General features: G+C 34.5%; 1 protein-coding gene across 1 annotated transcript in view; it reads left to right on the top strand.

Moving 5' to 3' along the window:
* The first annotated feature begins 368 nt into the window (after positions 1 to 368).
* The window catches only part of MBNL1 (muscleblind like splicing regulator 1), a 202,955-nt gene continuing 193,887 nt past the window's right edge, over positions 369 to 9,436 (top strand). The window contains exon 1 of the mRNA XM_032408416.1: positions 369 to 443. The gene's annotated coding sequence lies outside the window, so the exon portion shown is untranslated. The remainder of the gene's footprint in view (positions 444 to 9,436) is intronic.

Genomic DNA, 9,436 nt, shown 5'->3' with positions numbered 1-9,436 from the left:
CCTCATGTATCAGCTTGACAGTTTTTGTCTGCATAGAATGGTATTTTGTTTTTCCATGATTATCTTTCAGCTACAGAGGAGTTGTTTCCTTATGTAAATGAGCATTGCATAATCAAGTATAGATTTAAATAACTTAACTTTTTGAAAACTTGCTTACATATATAAATTTGTGTATACGTTAATTATATATGTATATACGCACAAATTATAGCCTGTCACCATGATTCTAAAGGTAAGGTTTGTGAAGACTTTTCCATTCTCCATAGAATTTATAAAGCAAAATGACTCTGATGTTTCACAACTTCCTCTTTTGGTAGAGTGTCCTTTTGCAGAGAAAAAAAAAAATTGACTAAAGAGAGCTGAGTGGAGTCAGAGCCCTTCGAGATGCTGGTTAACTCAACTATTTAAGCAGCTTAACAAGCAACTGAAAATAAGACATTGTGGTAAGAAGAAAGTGATCACTTGATATTTTTCATTTTATTATTTGGATTACTGTTTGTGGAACAACAATTTAAATGTTGGTTGGATTATAAAATAGATTAGATAAATCTAATAATTCTAAGTAAGTACTCAATATTTTAAATGAAGAGGTTTACTGAGTTTACTGTTTCAACTTCACATACAACCTTTTAAAAAGCTGGGGAATTTAAAAATTCTTATTGATCTCCAAATTATTTTAACTGAAAAGTAAAAAAAATTCTCTTTTTTTCATAGTTTTGTACACAACTTAGTGCTGAAAGAACCTTTGTCGTAATATAAATTTTGAAAACTTTTTCTTCCCCTTGCTCCACTAAATTCCTAACATGTGTAAGTTATCCTGCCTATATTTGTTTGTTAATTTTGCATATTACTAGCTGGACATATTCTGGAAAAAAGATATTCTTGCGCTTGTTTCTACCTACTGTGAAAATATATATTATTTAAAGTCTTACATTTCAGTATTATTTTTCATATCATCACATTGTGATGATATTTAAATACTTTCGAAAAAGCAATTTGTAGTGTAGATAGTAGTATTTAAAAATGTAAATAAGGTAAGTAAATCAAATTTTAGAAATTTGTTTGTTTTAAGATTAATTTGCAGTTGTAATGCCCAAAACTGGAGCAAGAACTATAAAACCATTTGGATTCATAATTTGTGATCAAACTAAACTGAAACTAATTTCATTAGGCAACTCTAAAGTAATCTAAATCCAGCAGAATTATTTTTATTTGTGCCAAGCTAGAGTAATGTATATACATATTAACTATTTAATAGAATTGTATTTCTCATACAGTAATTTTTAAATCATTTTTAAGCAAATAATATATCTGAATGCTTACTTAATTTGGTTTGTTTTTAATTAGAATAATCACATGGCTTCTGAAAAAGAAAGTCTGCATTGTTCCATTAATTAACAGACTTAATTTTAATCAGTTTGGTTAAATAATGCCGTCACACTGGTTCTATTACATTATCTAGAAAATAGGGTGTTTTTAAAAAATTATTTTCATGCAATGTACTGTGACGGGAGTAGTTGTCTTTGGTTACAGAGAGAAGAAAAACAGATTGTTAGTGTTATAAATTCAGGCAATGAAGAGTTGACTCAAGTTTGACATTCTTAACTAGATCAAAATTTTAAAATTAAGTTGATAGTTGTGAGGAGTCCATTAAAATTGTGCCTATTCATCTTTATGTATCACACGCTAATTAAACACACCAGAACTTGATTATTGTTCTTTGCAACACCACCACTTATAATGTCCCTCTCTTTAAAAAAAAAAATGATGGAAATATTTTGAAATGTCCAGAATTTTAAGGAAGAGATATTTTGATATCATAAACCATCAAGTGCTGTGTGTTTGTGATACATAGTGTGGTATTACACGGAATAACTGATAACAACCAAGAAAAACATGGCCCAAGGAAATTACAATCTAAGTTGATCAACACTATAATTCAGAATGGCAAATGAAGGCCAAAGAAGTAATGAAAATCCTGTCTTGCTGGCAAGATGGATGTGTTGTAGTTGTGGTGGTTGTGATTGTCACGAACTGTTAAAGTCTCTGAATGAACAGCCTAGTTCTAGATTATGGAAAATAAGTTTAGAATTTGTTCTATGACAAAATCATATTTACAGAAAAAAATTAGTGCTACCTGGTTGAGTTTCCTTGAGTCATGCGGATTGTTAAAGGGGGCGATCTTACCATTACTGGGAGAACAGCAAGATGCATTGCTTACGCTTTTCTTTCATGTAGTGTAATAAGAAAAAGCCTTTAGAATCCACCCCCAAATCCAAATTTTTTGAAGTGAAATTAAATATAATATTGTAAATAATTTATTACTGGCATACATAAATATTTACTTTTGAACTATAGATGTATATTTTACTGTTTCATTAAGATTACATTCATGTGACACTAAGACATAAATTTTCCTTGACTAATAGAAGTTGAAACTAGGTGACTGCTGTAGAGCATTGTGAAATTTTCTGTCTTAATAAGACATGGTTGACTCTGTGATGTGTGTGTGATCTTACTGGGCATCCGTCAGATTGTTGAAATCCAGGGTTGAGCCAACGAATCTCACAGTTTAGTGGGTGTCTGCCCCCTCCTTCACAGTGTGAACTTTCTGAAGCCGCCCACCTGTGCAAGAGAATGACCTGCTTCTAGAGGGCTCTATCCCACCTTGGCAAATATATTACCTCTCCAATAATAATTTCACTTTGAAACAATGATGCTATTTGTTCTTAACATAAATAACTGGACTTCCAAAAGAACTTTTCAAACATTGAAACACTTGTTTGTTTGGTTTCCCCTTCTTTCGGCCATTTTCTCATTTGCAAAAGTAGATGAGAGTTTGTTGCCCGAAAGAAAGATTGTGGTTTGGGTGCAGACTAAGAAGGATGGCGTGTTTTGAATTCAGAAATAAAAATCCTCTGAATCTGGATAATGTGTCTCTTCCAACCTTTTAAATGCAAATTTGTGTCCACTTACAAACATTGATTTTCTATTTATTTTTAGTGGACACGACTTCCAAATAAGTGCCACATGTAACATATTCATATTTATTCTATTAATAAAAATATGTGTTCAATGGGAAAATTATTGTGTTCACAAAAATATGTGCTTTGGAAGTACATGTGCTCTGTAAGAGGGAACATGTATCTCATTTTCATACAGGAAATAATTTCTGCAAATATAAAGAATAAAAGCAAGTTCTTTTACATTTCTGAATATTTCCATTTAAAAAGATACATTTTATGCAGTGTAATGTACACATCTGTACCCTAGAGAACAAAAACACTGTTTAATTTTGAAATCTTTAAAATGTAAATTATTTGCTGTTTGAGAATTATTGTTTCCAATACTTACCTAACATCATTGATATTGTTATTATTTTATATGAACTAAAATTAGGCACTAATAGATTTGATGTTTTCTAAATACTTTCCAACGTTGTCTTTTCATTATTTTATATGTGTACAAAAATGGGTCTTAATTTTTCAGTATTACTAAGGAAAATAGCAAATTTGTGGTTTTATATCCAAATTGAAAGAAAAATGGCATTAACATCATTAATTCATATTGGAACCATGGAAAGTAAATCAGAAATGAAGTTAGCCTACTGGTTTTACTCCACGAGCTAGTGTAAAATGTCACAGCTCATTATTATTCTATTTTACAGATATCTCGTTGTAAGTTCTCAGTTTTTGCAATAGTTGGTGGTTATCGCAGTATCAAAATTCTTTTCACTTTGGAAAAAAACACAAATAGTAATATGATCGTGAAAAAAAATCACAGTTCTGATTCTGAAAAAAATAAAATTAGCAGCATTTTTCTTTAATCATACCTCAGTTCGATTTATTTTTGCTTTGCATAAGAAAAAAAAATCGAAGCAGAATACTTTTATGCTTTTCCTGTGTTGGTGAACAGATCTGAATTAGAGAAGAGGCAGGAACATTCTCAAGGCAATTAGGCTGCCTTCTGAGTAAAAATCGTATCTAATGCCATTGGAGTTTCTTAAATGCTCACTAGAAATGTTTATTATACTTCATCTACTTAAATTTTTTTTATTAAGAAATAATTTCAAGCTCAAAAGAATTGTAAAAATAAAAATAGTGTAATGAATACCTACATGCCCTTACCCAGATTTACCTAATCTTAATATTTTATTCTATTTGCTTTATAATTTGCTCTTATTCTTTCTCTATCTATATCTTTGTCTCCATTTTTTCTTTCTGAACCACTTGAGGGTAAGTTATAAAAAAACATGACCCTTGACTTCAGCTTGTACTTGCTAAAAATAGAGGTAGTCTCTTATGTAATGGTTATAATATCTACTTCATAAATTTACATCGATACATTTATCTAATATTTGCCCATATTCCAATTTTGCTATTTATCTAACAATCTCCTTTATAATATTTTCCCCTCCAGTAAAGGATCCAGTTTAGAGTCATGTGTTACATTTAGTTGCAATGTCTCTTTAGCCTCCATTAATCTGGAACATTTCCACATCATTTCTTTATCTTTTATAAAATTGAAAACCTTAAAGTCTATCCACCAACTCTTCTTCTTTTCTTTTTAACAGAGTGTTCCTCATTTGTATTTGTCTGACATTTCCTCATGATAAGATTGTGGTCATGCATTTTTTGCTATGATACTGCATAGGTGATGTCTCCCCTCATGCTATCATACCTAGAGCCACACGATCCTCATCTATGCCCCATCGGTAATGCTAATTTAGGTTGCCATGTCAAAGTGTTGCCTCATTTCTCCCTTTTATAATGACAACGCTTCATGAAAAATTTCCCTTTGGGTTTAATATTAATTGATGTTCTCATCTGATGCAGTCTTTACTGTAATGCATCATAGTTATAAAATCATGATTCTCCAGCTCCAGCACTCTCTGCGTATTTCAGTCAGACTTTTGCATTCTAATGTAAGCAAAAGAACTCCCTTCTCTCCTGTATTTAATTACTAATTTATATATCTGTTACTGGTATAAAGTCACAAATTTCTGTCTTTCCGGTGGTTTATAATTCCTTGCTGCCTTAATTATTATGGTGCTCAAATTGTCAAATACCTGTTTGAGTTATTGGTTAAACTTTTATACTTATATTATATTTATATTTATAACTTTATATTTCAATTCTGTTCAATCTACATTTAGTCTGAAGTTAATTATCCTCTTGGACATTCCAAAAGGTGGCAATGTCAGAAAAGAAAGTAGGTTATCGGGAGGTATTTGGTCAACCTTATGAATTTATTATTCCAGAGTGGATTTTTAAAAGTTAAATGTGCATGTATCATCACATTTACAGAAAAATAGATAAGAAGCAACCATGAATTTGTGTAGTCCATAAGCATTGGAAAAATTCTCACCCTTTCTATAAGTGATTCTAGATTCCTGCCCCTTGCACTCCCCCATATTCTACTCTAGTAGAATGATGAACGCATCCTGATAGTTGAGGTAGGAAGAGAAAGTGGATCAGTGTCAAGATTCATTTTCAGTTTCCATTCTGTCACTTACTGACTGTGAATTTTGGATGGTTACTTTTCTCTTCTCTCTCCAGATATCTAGCCCCATAACTGTAAGTTAAAAAAATATACCTCCTTAACTTTTTGCAAACTTCTGTACTCATACCTCAAAGTGATTATTAAACCTCAGATGTTAAAAGGTATCTTAAAGTTAACATGTCCAAAAGACAGCCCCTCATCGTCCAGCCTTCTCTCTGCTCCATGCCCAGTCTTCTTGGATTAGTAAACGATACCACCTTATACTCAGTTATCCAGGTCAAAAGCATCACTAGTTTCTTTCTTTCCCTCACCTACATCCTATTTGTTGGCAAGCCTGTCACTTCTATTTCCAAAATACATCCCAACATTGACCAGGTTCATCCTTTCCACCATCTTGAGCTCAGTGTAAGACGCTATCATCTCTGTTCTGGACATCTCCGTTCTTCTTATAGCCTATTAAGAAATCCCTCTTTTTCAACTCTTGCATTCCTGCCAGCATGATGTTTTAAAATAGAAATCAAATCATGTGACTCCATGCTCAAAATTCTTTAATGGTTTCCTGTTTAAGTATGAAAAAATCCAAATTCCTCTCTGTTACTTATGTTTCTTGTCCTCTACCTACGTCTCCATCCTCATATCCTACCTCTCATCCCTTCATTCGCTATGCTCTGGCTCCACTCCTTATTTTGCCCCTAGGGCATCCTAAGCTCATTCCTGACTCAGAGACTTTGCACATGCTCTTCCCTCTCTTTTCCTGGCATATTCTTCCCACACATTACTGTGACACAACCCTTCTTCATTCAGATATTTGAATGCTCCTCCTAAAGGGTGTCTTCCATGACCAACTACATATTTTATTATCGTGTCCCTAACCCAGTCACTCTATCCTTTTAGCTCATTTTAATTTTCTTGATAACACAATGCTACATAAAATTTTTATCTTTATTTCTTTGTTTAGTTACTCATTGTGTTTCTGCTACTAAAATGTAAGTTCCGTAAGGGCAGGGTTTAGTCTGTTTTGTTCATGTTACATCCTCAGTGTCTAGAAAAATACATGGAACATACCAGGCACTCAAATGATGAGTAAGCACAAGGCCTCACCAGTTCTGAGCCTCATATACAAATAAAACAAACGTGTTAAAAATAACAGCTATCTCCCAAGGTCATGTTAGGAGGCCATGGTTATGGTGGTGTTCTGAGCTGCCATGCAATTGTCAGGTGGGATATTTCTGTTAACACGGAGTGAAAGGAACTAAAACAAAAGAAGTGGTCCCTGGAGACAACAAATAGACCGAGAAGTTCTCTTCTTTGTGTATTGGCTCTCTTCCACTGAGCTAAAAAGGGACGGGTTCACAGTGGGTGCCACTAATCTCTTAGAATCCTGGGGGTGATCGCTCTTGTATTGCTGCCCCACTGACTTTGCACTCGTTCTGCCTCTGCCCTCACCCCCAAGAAAAACATGTGCCCACCCTCCCTTGCCAGTTAGGGCTCATTGCTTCCCTCAAGCCAGATGGAAGAGCAATCTCCTTCCAGAATTCTTTCTTGATTAACCATCTGCCTGTGCTGGCCTCATGGCTATGCATATAGTTCACATATTGTTTTGTAATTATTTCCTGGTTCTATTTTTCATCTCGAAGTGGATTTTAAAGCTATTCTAGGAAAACTGTTTGGGGTTGTTTTGTGTGTGTATCCAACAGATCAAGTTTAAGGTTATAAACATAGGACTTGGTTCTTGAGACTGCTAGGTCCTAAATGATGATGGTGATGATGATGATGATGATGATGATAATGTTAATAACAATAGCTTTACTATTACATTTTTTAGTACTAGTTTTTAGTACCATTGCATATCATTTTTAGTACCAGGTTTTAGTACCAGTTTTTAAAATACCATTGTATATTAGGTGCTTTACATGATTAACAAATTTAACTCCCTCACTAACTTTGTGAAATAAGTATCATTATTACTATTTTACAGATTTAAGGAAAAAAAGGTTCTGAGAGTTAGTTTGATAATGGTCACAAAACTGATCCTGGTGTGTCTGTCTCTACAATGGATCTTTATCATTAATATACTGCCTCTAGTACTTATATTGAGAAGCAGGGTAGGCAAAGCTTTGGTTTAAATACAGTTATAAATGTATATATTACATGGCGCAGCCCCTCCGAAATCTTATACTCTAGTAGGAAAAATCTCAAAAGACGTGAATTTTCAGCCACGATATGAAAAATGTAAGGTGTCACCTGAGACATTAAAATATTTGAGAGTTACACTTCTTGGTGCAATGATGGCACAAGGCTCCCTGGGGGAGGCAGCATTAAGGTTGAATGATCAAAGTTTTCATCAGATGAAGTAGAAAAGGATTCAGATAATACATTTTCAAAAAAATTCAGAAAATTGTCAAAGAACTGGAAAAACATTTTAATATTACATGAATTTAACATTGAGGCACTTTTTTTTTTTTTCTATTCTATGGTCCAGCCAGAGGAGGTATTTGGTGACCCTGCCTTTGTAGTTCTTCTCAGGAAGTGGGCTATGTGAAGAGAGGATTTTAATTCTTGTGAGAAGCCTCTGTTTCCATTTTGAAGTGCATCTATTCATGTATTCATATATCAAGTATTATGCATTAAGCACCCATCTAGATGCTGTGGGAAAACAGTGACCAAGACCAAGTTTCTACCCTGAAGGAGCTGAACTTCAGTCTAGTGGGGAAAGATGATGAGTAAGCCAGTAAACAAGTAAATTTTTGAAAAGGGAATTTCAGATGATGACAGATAGCAGCATGAAGACAACTCAGCAAAATAAAAGGCTAGAGAAACAGAGAAGGGAAGCTTCTTTACCTACCTGACCTCCCAAGACAGCCTCTGTGAAAGGGAAATATTTAAGCTAAGACCTGAATGATGAGAAGTTTGAGTGTGCCGTGCAGAGGACCCTGGGAAGAATGACGGGCAAGTGCAGAGGACCCTGGGAAGAGTGACGGGCAAGTGCAGAGACAGGAATGAGATCCGCCTATCTGGAAAGCAGAAAGGAATAGTGCAGGTCTCAGAGGGTAGTGGGAGACGAAGCTGGGAGGTGGGGTTGACCAAGGGCCAGGTTTCCGAGGTTGTGGGCCAAGGCAAGGAGTTGTACCCTGTGAGCAAATATTCGCAAGGACAGGCACGTGTATGCACTGGGGAAACAGGGGCAGCAGATGCCCCATTCATTATCTGTGTTTAACACAGGCTGGGAAAAACTGTGGTTTGAAGAGAAGCAGCAACTACTACATAGGTCAAAAGCTTTCTCAGGTGATAAATTATTATATTTAGATAAATTTCAAGTAAGCTGAGTTTATCTTCCGAAGTTAACTCATTTTCTTGCCTTTTCATTTTTATAACAGGTGCGGGTTTGATAAAAGTGAAAAGGGCTTAAATATTATTTAAATTAGTCAATTTAAGATTTTTCAGCAAAATTCCTGGGGAATAACCGACCTTTATCACGGCCATTGAAATAGGTAGCCTGATGTCTGGTAATGGGGTCATCAGGCACCTTAGTTTCTGCATGGATATGAAGTACGTAAGACTAGAGAAAAGGCTGTTTTCCAGTCTCTGGAGACAACAGATGTTCTCTTATTTATTCTTCTCAAATCCCAGCGCCAATGATGGTAGGGACCCTTGCAGCATCAACCTGTTCTTATTATAAGTAGCAGTTATTTACACTGCATTTTCAGAATAATTATAAATTTCCTCTGATTTATTTGTATTATCCGAAGAGATCTAAATCATCGAATTATTACATTTTAAATCCCAGAATTATATGGACACAACTTTTGGTGGGGGTGGGGGAGTTGGGAGGCTGAGTGTGATTTGAGAAGGGAATACAGAATATCTTACTGAAAAGGACTTCTTCCTCTTCTTCTTCTTCTTCTTCTTCTTCTTCTTCTTCTTCTTCTTCTTC

The sequence above is a fragment of the Phoca vitulina genome, unplaced genomic scaffold (genome assembly GCF_004348235.1).
Source record: "Phoca vitulina isolate PV1807 unplaced genomic scaffold, GSC_HSeal_1.0 scaffold10, whole genome shotgun sequence".
Taxonomy (NCBI): Eukaryota; Metazoa; Chordata; class Mammalia; order Carnivora; family Phocidae; genus Phoca; species Phoca vitulina.
The sequence above is the reverse complement of the archived record's forward strand: the minus strand, read 5'-3'. Positions and strand labels throughout refer to the sequence as shown.